The sequence below is a fragment of the Camelus dromedarius genome, chromosome 34 (assembly GCF_036321535.1).
Source record: "Camelus dromedarius isolate mCamDro1 chromosome 34, mCamDro1.pat, whole genome shotgun sequence".
NCBI classification, from domain to species: Eukaryota; Metazoa; Chordata; class Mammalia; order Artiodactyla; family Camelidae; genus Camelus; species Camelus dromedarius.
Window position 1 is genome coordinate 12,161,436 of NC_087469.1, and position 12,402 is coordinate 12,173,837.

Below are 12,402 nucleotides of genomic sequence, written 5' to 3' on the forward strand. Positions count from 1 at the left end.
CAGAACACTGCATATGAGACGCTGAAGATAACATGAAAGATTTAAATATATTGCACATACCTCCAATAAACCTGCAATTCTAGTTGGCAGAGAAAATACATATATGACTGGACTGAGGTCAGTCGCAAAGCATGGTGTCACCATAGGCAAAATCCCCTCCTGTGAACTGAATAAATTCTGAAGTGATGCAGGGGAAGGCAGGGACAAGAGAAGAAAGTTCACCGATGAAAGCTTCTAAGAAGAGGAACAAAATAAACATATGATGGATGGAATTGATCCCATTGCCTGCTACCTTCTTGACTCTTTTGTGGGTAGGAAGAAACGATGCTTTGGAGACGCGGTGGAAAGAAAACACAATCTTAGCACTTATTAGAAAGGTTCCATTAAAGATAAGGCTTATGATCACAGAGCAACAGAAAGACTGAAGGACAGGAGAGGGTTTTTTTCTGTGATTACAGCTAAAACCATTAGCTTGGTACTCCTTCCCCTGGTGAGCAGGTCTCCGTAGGGTCCTATCAGATACAAACCCTAACAGTTATAAATCAAACCCAGATTCATTCTCTACAAAGAAAGGCAAAAGGGCAGAGGGGAGGGAAGAAAGAATCAACTCCAACATCTTCAAGGAATATTCCATGGGGCCTATCCAGTCTAAAGAAAAAGAAGCACAGCTTTTTTCTGAATTAGTCTTGGAAACTGAGCTTTACTAGATGAACGAACGAGAACGCAGATTGCTTATTTCAGCCCCACTCCCAGGGCACTTTCAATTTAATGAAGAATGGGCTGTTTAAAAGAATCTTTGGATGGTAAACAAGTATTCCCTGTTTACAAGGTTCTACTTAAGCTACGTTCAACTTTTCTTCAATCTCAGGCATCGACTTCTGCCTATGAGAATTTACTGAAAATTCCTGAACAACAAGGTTTTCCAAACTGTGCTGTGGAGGAACAAGAAGTACTCAGTATGCTAATGAATATTGCTAAATAAAATAGTCCTAGAGTTTTCAAATAACTTTGGGAAAGCTGAGTTCAATGGGCTTTTTTTTTTTTAATTTGATTTGGTTGCAGCCTTAGATATAGTCGTGTACATTTCGTATCTCCACTGGGGACATATTCGGAATTTCTCAAACTTGTTTGACCTTAGAATACCTTGTTATTTTGTGGAACTTGTACTGACATCTCATCGATCTAGTATTCCAAAAAGGAGTCATGTTCTCTTTCCTAACATAAGTTTTAGAAAAGCAGGAAGACTGAATAATGGATGGAGAGAGACGGCTACCAGCTAGCCACGGCTTTGACCCCACACTTGGGTGTGCTGAGTCTCCACTTCCACATTCTCTGGGCTCATCGCTGAGGAATAGGGAGTGGCTCCCCTCTAATGTCTCGTTCCATGACAGCAACGTGAAAAAGCACCGGAGTCATTCTCTCCTGTAACGATCAGCTCAGGGCTGGCCTTCACGGTGCACATGGGAGACAGGGCAGGGGTTTCTTTCCGCGTGGTGGCCAAGAGCACGGGAAACCTGAAGGAGCCCGTGGAATGAGAGCTTATTCACATGGTGTGCCTGCACCACTGGGGCAGTTACATTTGAGTATTTCATCCCAGTCTTTGAGACACACTCAGAGTTCAGACTGCTTCAGTGGGTTATTCCGTGTCTGCTGGATGCACTCCCCTGCCCCCTCCCACCCCGGAGCAGAACATAAGACAGATTCACATGGAATATAATGGGCTCACACTTATTTAGATCCCTCGGATGAATGTGACTCTTTAAAATGTTGTCATTATTCATGATTATTGAAAGAGGAGGAAACTGAGGCACTGAAGGGAAAGTTTTACCTCTTAGCGTTCTGTTGCTACAGGGAACTCCTCAGGCAAACCTTCTGTTCACTTGGTAGAGGGAATACCTAATAATCACAGCATCCCCTAGCACATCGCATGTCCAGCTGAGTCAGACTGCCCTACCCTCAGAGTCAAAAATGTATAAAAGTCACAGTCAACTCATTAACATGGTACACGTTTTTCAACAGCATCAACCAGAGGGTGTAGCCAGTGAGTAAAAGTAACGTAATTCTCAATGTAAATACTGTAGCCTTCCATGTAACTGTTTATACATCTTTTCATGTTTCCCAATATTCTTGTCAATTAAGAGCTCTCTGTTTCAACAATAAGCAGATTTCAAGAATAACCTCAGTTTGAATTGCGCTCTACAATTTACTAGGCACTTTCATTTACATGTTTTATTTTATCCTCAGTGTAACTCTGAGAGATGGATCTTTGTGTCTTCGTTTTCTGACGTAGAAATTAGAGATCGAGAAATGATCACCAAACTAGTATCTGGCAGAGTGAGACTGAAACCCAGGCTCTGATTTCAGACTGAACACTGCCAACGCCCCATGAAGGGAGGCAATCCCCACGTGTTCTGAAGGATTTCCCTTAGAAGTCCATGGTAATCTCAATTTTTCCTATATTTCTTGTGCAAAGTACTAATAAAATTAGTACTTTCTTGGAAACTGTCTTTTTTCCCCATTATTTCATGTATCTCCATCTTATCTATCCCACTCAGTAAGCCTTTGGTTGCATTGTACCTTCAAGGCATCCCTGAAGAATGTTCCCTCCCTCTGAACCCTAAACAACCAGATCTAATCCCAGGCAACAGAACCCAGCACAGACCAGGGGCAGCCCCTTTCTGCCTCTCAGAAAGTCTCTCTGGCCTTCTCAACCCCTGCCCTTACTTAGGGAGAAGCCGCCCCTGCGTGCTGTGGCTCCTCCACCACCAGCGCTGACGGCCGGGCGCACACATCCCACTGCTCCAGACCGCAAGCGTCTGTTCATCACACATTTCCCACTGGACCTGGATCCTCTGCAGAACAGTGGTCCTGAGTTACTTCTCTCTGAACTCACAGAACCGAGTACACAGTCAGCTGTCAGTAATGAATAAATAAATCATCTAATAAATAAATGAATAAAGCAACACTAATGAAGGCAGTTAGTGCCTTTGAGGAGTTCCCAGTCTCGCAGAGGAGAAAAACCTGGAAACAGACCACAACGAGCAACGGGACGAGCTGTGCTCCTGGAGCACAGACGGGCTCGAGGCGCCCTGAGAGCTGAGACAGGTCAGGACCGTGCTGCGCCGGCAGCCCGCCCTCAGAGACAGCAAAGCTTGGCAGAGTCTTCCAGAAGAGTAGAAGAAGGTCCCCAGGCAGCGTGCCAACGTGCCTGGTGCTGGGAGGACTAGGGTGGGAGAGGGCGGCAGACGAGGATGGTAGGCTTTAGGGGGTTCTGTTTTTCTGGCTGGATAGCAGCCCCTTCTCCAGGGGGCAGGGGGCTGCTCCTCTGTTCAGCCAACTTCATGAGTCTCACAGCAGCTGCCAGTCGAGGGTTCTTAGTCCCCTGGCCCGGAGGACTTCCCAGAGGTTTCAAAAATTTCTCTGGGTTCACGAAGGAAGCCAATCTGCGGGAATAAAACTGACCCAGAGAGAGAAATCGAGGACAAAGCTGAGGGAAGTGTGTCATGGGAGTGCCTGAGTCCCCGACTCTTGTTCCTCCTGGAGTCTGGTGTACCCCTGCCTTTCCTGAAGTTTTTTTTTGTTTGTTTTTGTTTTTTTAACCTCAACTAAATCAAGCTGGGCTTCTGTCACCTGCAAACACAAGAATCCTGATCAACACGAAGACCTTAAAAAAATCTCCCACAATATGCACAGATATAGGCACAAAGTAGCTACTTAGTATTTTATTCCTCAAATGGACCTTTTCCCATCATCAAGGTCAGTCTCTTTATTTAAAGATGGAGACATGGGCTTAAGCACTTTTCCCAAAGCCACCCGTCCGACTCATAACAGAGTTTACACTAGAACCTAAAGTCTCCTCCCAGAACAGCATGCTAGTCACACAGACTTGTTTCCTTTGCTGGCTGCTGGCCAGTGAGCCTCAAGGTAAGAGGTGATCATGGGGTTCATATTTGGTGGGGAAAAAAAAAACAAAATGGACAAAAATTTCATGACATAACTGTAAAGTGATGACATTATTGTTTTTAGTTAATTCTATAAACAGCCCCTGATGTGCACCTGCCTCTGCAGTGAGTGGGTATTTCGAGACAAAAAGGGCATGGATGGTCCTTGACCTCAAGTAGCTCACCAACCAGAGTGAGAAATGCAGCTTCCCAGAGCTCCCAGGCCCTGAAATGAGCCACCCTGGAGAACAGGTACTTAACCACTTTTGCAATTGCTGGTAAGTCTCCTTTGAACCAGTTATGAGCCAAACAAAAAATGTCGCCTCATAATTTTGTAGCTGCAGTTAAATTCATTTTCAATCAAAGATGGTATCGCTTAGCTGGACCAACTGCACACGGCGCTTGGTTTTTTTAGAAAATGCAAAACAGCCTCCAAGGACAGTGACATTCAAAAGAATATGCTATGGGGTTCTGAGGCCTACAGTCAAATAGGAGGTTCAAAGACGTTTTTGCCCAAGGCTAGGCGGCAGGACTGCCCTGAAGGGAACTGTACTATCCAGGATGGGTAAATTTTTATGTTGTTAAATTTATACTAAATTTCCAGACAGGCATATATCTGCCTGGAGGCAGGTGCCAGTATCACCTTAAGTCCCCTCAAGTCCCCCCAGCCCTGCGATGCTGCACTCGCTTATGCTGGATTTCTCCAAGTCGTGATGGGCTGAAGAGCTATTTCTGTCCTGGTTCTTTTCCTTATATAGGTCACATCCCATTCCAATGAGCACCATCACAATCACCTCCTCATGGCCTGGTTATTGCAGAAAGCCTGATAAAATGAGAATCAAGCATGACCTCCAAGGCAGAGTGGGCTGTTACGGAACTTGACCTGAATACTAGCTAAGCAAGGAGGCAGCTGGTGTCTTGAGCTTTTATCTTCATGGCACCGGGCCACTGCAGAACAGTCAGACAGAAGTACAGAAAGATCATCAGTGAGCCCAAATCACAGCACTGATCCCTGAATCCATAACGCCAGCTCCTTCACAGGCACCGCCAAAGCAGAATGTCTGCGGGACTCAATGCCCTGAGTCTCCACGGAAGAAGAGTCTCCATTTTCTGCCTGTCACCTCCAGCCAAAGCAGGTCAAGGAGACGCGTGTGTCCTAATTCAGGTCTATAAACAAGCCCTCTTATCACACTGGATACCCCCAAACCTGAGGGGTCTTCCTCCATTCTTTCCCTGTGGGGCTGGACGCATGCTGCTTTCTGCATATGTTGTTCTTTGTTGAGTGAAGGAATGAAGTGCTAACTGCGGCTCTCTAGAACGTTCCTCGGCAGGAATGTAAATTCCCCGAGGATGAGACTTGTTTGTCTGTGTCCCTGTTTAACACCTGAATCCCCCCTCCCTGCTAGAAAGTATGTGCCACAAAAGCATGAGATCCCCTGTCCAGAACAGTGCTTGGCGTATAGGAAGTGCTTGATAATTATCTGCTGAATGAATGAATAAATGATGGACGGTCACTGTGTCGGAATCGACTCCAGTGCCCCCTCCTCTCCCAGAGCAGCCAGGGGGCTTTCTGCGACCCTCTAGTGCTGTCTGTGTCTCTGTTATAACACGTATGGGATACTCTACCTACCACTTAGCATAGATCTGTTCTTCCCAGCTAAGCTGGAAGACATTGTATGGCAGGAACTATGTTTTTTGTTTGTATTTGTTTTTGTTTTTATTTTTAAAATTGTTTTTAGGAACTATGTTTTATAACCCCACATTCTCTGTGTCTAAAACAGGAGGAGTTCACTAAAGTCATTACTGCTTGAACGACTCAAAGAATGAACAGAAATGTTTCTCTTGTAACAATGAACACCGGGGACTGATGATTTAACATCATACCTCAAGCTCTGCCTGGCCTCCAGCGCTTTGCGAAGTGAAGCCGCCGTGAGTCACTGGGCCCGCAGGGGAGGGGCGTTTGTTTGTGGAGGACTTGTTTCCCGACCTTGATGAATCACATGTATAATCACCCCAACTGCATCCTGTCTGGGGAAGTAACCAAAACCCCTATTTCTGGCCCCAATGGCTTTTTGGTTTTATGAGTAAATGCCACTGGCATGCCATTAAATAAATGCCCTCAGAAAGCCCTCAGCCGGGGCAATAACCTAGGATAGTCAGGTTGGAGAGGAGCAGCCTCGTGAATACAGCACAAGACAAAGGAGTTACGTTCCTCATCTTGCCTGGACCATTGCTCCAGCTGCCCACTGGTGACCCTGCCTCTGGGTTCTTTTCAAACATCTGTTACACTCTTTTCCAATAAATCACAGGTATGACCATGTCATTCTCCTGCAGAAAAATATGCCACGGTTCTCAGCATCTACAGAAGAAAGACCCAGCCTTCTAGCCTGCCATTCCCTCTGGATTCTGGCTCTGACCAAGTTCACCTACCACACCTTCCTCCACTCTCGCATAACCATATGCTGCAAATAGAATGAGTGACTTTCTGATCACATACAAGTACTGTATTTCGCTCTGTGACTTTCGTCCCTCTGTTTCATCCCGGAATGCCTACTCCCAGCCATTTGCAAATGCCTAAAATTGGAATTTCCTCCATATTCTTTGAGTCTCACAAAGTGCCACTTCCTCTCAGTGACTGTCCAATAAGGAAGAATAATGTCTCCTTGGAGCGTGCTCCAATTTCACCCGCAGTCCCACTGAACTGACTATTTCTAACGTGCATTACGAGCACGGGTGCGCGTGTTCATGTCTCTAATAAGTCATTTCCTGAAGAACATCTGAACCTCAGCCAGCGTGAGATTCCTTCAGCTCCGAGCAGTGGCTGTCAGGGTGAACACCCAACATGAAAGTTGGTTGGGTGGAAAAACTCAATTTGTTCGTGTTTAAATCCTTATTTTAGGAGACGTTTGACTTAGAAGTTTCTTATTCTCAGGTCTCTCATTTTATCGCTTACCTCCTTTCCAAGACAATATAAGGTTAAGAAAACCTTAGGTCCTTTCAAACGACTTGGTTTATATCCATGCATCTTGAAGGGGCGCTCTGCGTTCCAGGCTTCCCCGTGCTACTGGGCACTGCATGGCCCACCTTACTAGTAGGCGGAACAAGCTCAGGGGAGAAACTATGATTTTGATAATAAACGAAATAAAAGAAAAAAACATAATTAAGAAGGGATTTGCCATTTCAAAAAGCAAACTTTAAAAAAAGATAGCATATTTCAAAACAAAGGCTTCTCTGTCACTGGCGGTTTCAGAATATCCAGGCGCCAGTGCCAACTTCAGGGCGGACACATTCCTTCAGTGTGGATAAGTGAGAGTGGAAGCAATAAAGCTAAGCTTTGTTTGACGGCAAAGCACTTGACTCGTCTTTCTGTTTACTGGTATTGCTCCGGTTATGAGAACAGAGACGTAGAAGCAGAACAAGGTTAAAATCACCCAGGCCAAGGTCAGATAAAGAGGGAACAGGATGTCAAGCATTCTGCTTCCTCTACTGAGTTTTGGCGATGACTTATTCCGGGGAGATGGACGAGACAGGCCACTAACGCAGCTTGAGAGCCACCTCTGTGGGCTGCTCCTCTCCAGAGGCCAAGTCCCACCCACACCACTTAAAGGCTGAACGGCGATACAAATTTCTCCATCAGTTAAGCAAGGATGATAATACGTTACAAAATAACGTCCTCAGACTTTATAAACTGTAAAGTGATGCTTAAATATTAGTCGTCAGTATAAATTCAGAGATAACTGGTTTGCATTTTTTTTTCCCCTTTACCCTACATCTGGGTTTGGCAAACTCTGTAAAGGGCCAAATGAGAAATTTTTTAGGTGTTGTGGGCCCCGTGGGCCACTGTAACTACTCAACTCTGCCTTTAGAGTAGGGAAGCAACCAGTGACAATAAGCAGATGAAGAGAAGTACTTTGTTCTGATGAGACTTTATTTATAGAAGCAGGTGGCATCCTGGATTTGGCCCATGGGCCATATCTGCAAATCCCTGCCCTACACCTTTGGAGAGAATGAAATCCCAGAGGCAGCCAGAGGGGCAAATCCAAAATCTTTCCCAGAGGGAAGAATGACATTGTCAGTTTTTTGTGAGCAACTGTCTCAAGACTTACAGACATCTCTCTGAGGTGCTTTCTGAAATCAGAGTTTTCGTTTTTGTACGTTATCACCATCGTCTTCAGCAGCAGCAGCAGCACTATTTTGTGCCTAAGTGAGAAGTATGACTGAGACAGGCACAAATGAACCCAGGTCTCCTGTACCTACCACTTGACCACACTCTCTTCTGGGAAAGACAGCTCTGATTATCGTTCAAGAAAATATCAGTCAGACTTGTGGTGAAAGGTCGCTACATTTTTTAACAAATTGGCCCTTTGAGCAAGATGAATTTTAATGGATTGGTTTATTAACCTAAAGGTTGAACCAGGCTGTGAGTAACTGAATCATTTGCTCATAATTAGTATTATTTATAATTATTTTACTTGGGAAAAAATATCACCTGAAATGTCAGGATGCTTTTTTAATTGCTTTAGATGAGCTTCAAAATAATTGACTTTGCAGATGTATTTTTAAAAAACTCATCTGAAAGTATCTGAGGCTGCTCAGAGTCTGTCTGGCAGAGGCAAGATACTGATATTCATTACTAGGAACAGGGATGACATTGATCCATGGTTTTTTTTTAACCACATGAATTGTGTATTGTGGCCACTTCTGGACTCTAAAACAGCTGGAATGCTGACAGAGTGGTGGGTTTGCTCTGCTTCCCATTAAATCTGCTAAGTAAGTATGCCATGTGCCTATCAGTGTACGTTTTTGCTCAAATAGATATTTGCATATATTTTGGAATAAAAGGGGAGTAAGTACAGGCTTGAAAATTGAAGGGATGTGTATGTGTTTGGTGGTTTCAGAAAAATGCGAACCATCTTTGTACATGTTGTGCATGTGTACATGTGATTTAGATGGGATACCGATTTTTGAAGGTAAAAAGGTGTATCACTTAGCATCTCTGTAAATATTTGGTTTACCAGTCAATTGGTGGAGAAAAGAAGTAGGAGAGGATTCATATCTGGAGAAAGACAGCTTTTAAAATAAGTAAGGTTGTGAAATACAGGTTGATCAAGAATTTTATTTATTTAGGCTTTTTGGGGGGGGGGTAATTAGGTTTATTTATTTCTTTATTTTTTGAGGAGGACTGGTGATTGAACCCAGGACCTCCTGCATGCTAAACATGTACCACTCTACCACCTGAGCTATACCCTCCCCCCGAGAAATATGGATTGTTTTTTAATTTGTTTTTTTTTAATTTTAATTCTTTTTTGGGGGTGGGGGGTAATTAGGTTTTTATTTATTTATTGTAATGGAGGTACTGGGGATTGAACCCAGGACCTTGTGCACACTGAGCTATGTTTGCCCTTCCCTGAATAATTTTAAAACATGCAGTGGGATAACAGTGATGACACCTCATGACTCTGAAACACCACAGACTTACAGACTTTGGTGTGTTCAGGCACAATCTCGGGAGTGCCTCACCTCCACATGTGGATGCAGGAAGGAAGGGCAAGAATGACTTCATTTGACAGATGGGGAAGGGAAGTCAGAGGATTTGCCCTGGGTCTACACTGCCTTCCCCAGAGACCACACTCATCCGGAGCCCGAGGAGAGGGTGAAGATGTATACAGGTGTCAGAGCCAATTTCAAGGCCTTGACTGGTCAGCTGAACCAATCTGACCCAAAGGTACAGAAGCTGATCTCCCATCAGAGGCATTGCAGCAAATAAGTAGTGGTCTGGAAAGGACACCCCAGGCAGGGAATATGGAGATGAGGTTACAAACACAGCCCCTTATTTGCTTCTTCTGAGCATATTCAGTCTGATCAGGTGCCTGAGACACGGTGGGACATGGACTCGGGCAGCACAGTGTCCAGGACACAGACAAATCACTCTTCCAGGGAGCCAAGCAGACATCATCAATCATCTGCATGTTTGAGAAATAGAAAAATGCAGCCGAGGCTGGGAAAGGGAACATTTGAAGGTGGTTAAAAGGGAAAGGACACAAAATTTCCCACTTATCTGCCAAAGATACACACATACACACACATACACACTCACACAGGTTTCTGCAAAGCTCAGTAGGAAAATACCCTGCTGAGAGTATTAAGGGTATATTAACTGATTAATTATTATTAATGCCATCTTTTATTTAGCTAGTAATTATAATCTATTAAGAGCATTTATTCACATTATCTTACTCATTCAATCCTCAGAAAAATCCTATAAGGCTCATCTGTAATATGTTATTATCTCCCTCTTATAGACAAAGAAAACGGAGACTCCGAGGCTTCCTTGCTTAAGCTAATCTCACTCCATGGCAGAATGAGAACTTGGGACTCTCATCCATTACTGAGCACAGCTGTGGGGACTGGAAGGAAGCAGGGGAAAGGCTGAGACATGGGCTCAGAGTGGAGAGGACCGAACACGCCATCAGATCAGAATTCCTTCTAGTTTAGGTCAAAAGTCCAGAGTAGGTGTGGCTCTATGACACACAACCAGAACCATCAGATCAACTTTCGGGCACACCTACTCACTTTAAATTTTCTTGTGCAATGAGCATTTGCCCTCAAGCTCCCAGCCTCTGATGTCCTGCAAAGTTCCTGGGGCAGCTGAGTTGGAACCAACTTCAAACCAGTTTAAGTCTCTGATTCAGCTCCCAAACCCTCCCTGTCCAGCTCCGTGGTCAGGCTTTTGCATCACAAGCTACAAGCGAGCACTTTTTTCTTTTGCACGCACTCCTTTGGAACTCCTCCTTCAGCCTCCCAACTCCTCTCTGCACCTCACCCCTCCACCTCTCCTGTCCATCCCCTCTTCCCACCATCAGGGACTCTGTGCCTCTCCCCACCCCAGCCGTGACCCCCCACCCGGCCCCAGTCATCCTCTCCCGGGTACCTACCTGGGCTCTGCAGCCACAGGCACCTTCTGGCTGCCTCTCAGATTTCCTGGTTCTGTCTGTCTGATGCCGCCTGCCTCTCTCCAGGGCCTGAGATCCGTGAACGTCTTGAAGCTCTTTGTGACTTTCCCTCCTTAGTTTATAATGCTAGGTAGATAATAACAAACAAGAAAAGATGGCATCCGCCGTGGTTCTCACCCGCAGACTCCAGAAGTGTTAGCTCAGGCCCCAACATTGCAACAAAGAAAATCTTACAGTTGGGTACGGAAAATCAGTTAAGAGGACAGCAGGAGAAAAACTTCAGCGCTTCCAAAATTCCGCTGCCCTCCGGGGGCTCCCCCTTGTGGGAGATGCGGGGCATGGCAAGTCAGTGCCGGCGGGCCGGGGCCTCCCTCCCCGGGAGGAGGGGGGAGGAGAGCGCACACGGCCCGGGGGTGTGCCCCACAGGCCGCGCAGTCCCGCGCCGGCCACGAATAAAGGCTCTGTGTGAGCTGCAGTGCTGAGGTCCTCCGTCATTAATCGGGGAAATACTCCGGGGAGGCAGGGCTCCCGGTGCCCGGGGGGCTCCGACTCCAGGTGAGTGTGCCATGAGTCACGGGCTCGCACAGATGATGCTCTGTATGGAAGTGGGGACGGGCACACCTTTGCCTCTGCTTCGTGTCCAACTCCCTCACCGGCACAAATGTATCATAAAGCCGGACATTCACACAAGGCCGTTCAGGGGAGACAGGCGTGGTCTCCGCCGTCTGAGTGAAGGGGGATGGTCCAGTCTCCTGGACTCTCGCCGGCGTGGAGCCCTGGCAATTGACTGCTCCCCACCTTGATGGAAACAGACTGTCTGTTCAAACAGTATCTTTCTCCGGTGAGAGTCCATGTCATTCATTCTCACCTACCCTGGCAGGCAAGTGGGAAATCAAATATAGCCCTCTTCCTGCAAACAGAATCGGAGGCTCACGCAACCAAGGAAGGTGTCCGGTGTGCTCAGAAAACCATCGGTGGAGCGAAGGGCCCAGGTTTCCTGACCTCCTAGCACCCATCTAGATGGCACTCTGTCTCTGGAGAGAAGGGGAGGTGGGGCTCATGGACCTTCCTCAGTGCAGGGCGATGAGCTGCATCACAAAGGGGTAGTGATGGACTGGGCAGCCAGGATGACAGTGTGCAGGGAGCGACACGGATCTCCAGACCCAGACTGAGCTGCAGGAGAGAGTGCGTCATTATGTCAAAAGCAGGAGAAGCAACCACTGGACCCACTGGAAGGCTCATTTACCAAAACCAGGTAAGGAAACTGCAGAATGACAACAGTGCTCCAGCTGGAGTTGCCATGTCACCACGTGTGTTGTGACACACGGTCTCATTTCACCATCATATTGTTTCTAACATGGAGTTGGGTTAACCCCATTTTACAGATGAAGAAACTGAGGTCAGAGTAGTTAACTGATCACAAACTAAGTGGCTGTGATAGGGATCAAACCTAAGTCTATTTAAGCCCAGAGCTCTTCTCACTGTAGCGCATTGCCTCTGTGACTCCC

The 12,402-nt window shown here is 46.1% G+C and overlaps 1 long non-coding RNA gene across 1 annotated transcript in view; it reads right to left on the reverse strand.

Annotated features, from left to right (window-relative positions):
* The window catches only part of LOC105094508 (uncharacterized), a 202,218-nt gene that overhangs the window by 44,824 nt on the left and 144,992 nt on the right, over positions 1–12,402 (reverse strand). Inside the window, exon 3 of the long non-coding RNA XR_010378936.1 lies at positions 10,877–12,067. This is a non-coding gene — a long non-coding RNA (uncharacterized LOC105094508). The remainder of the gene's footprint in view (positions 1–10,876; positions 12,068–12,402) is intronic.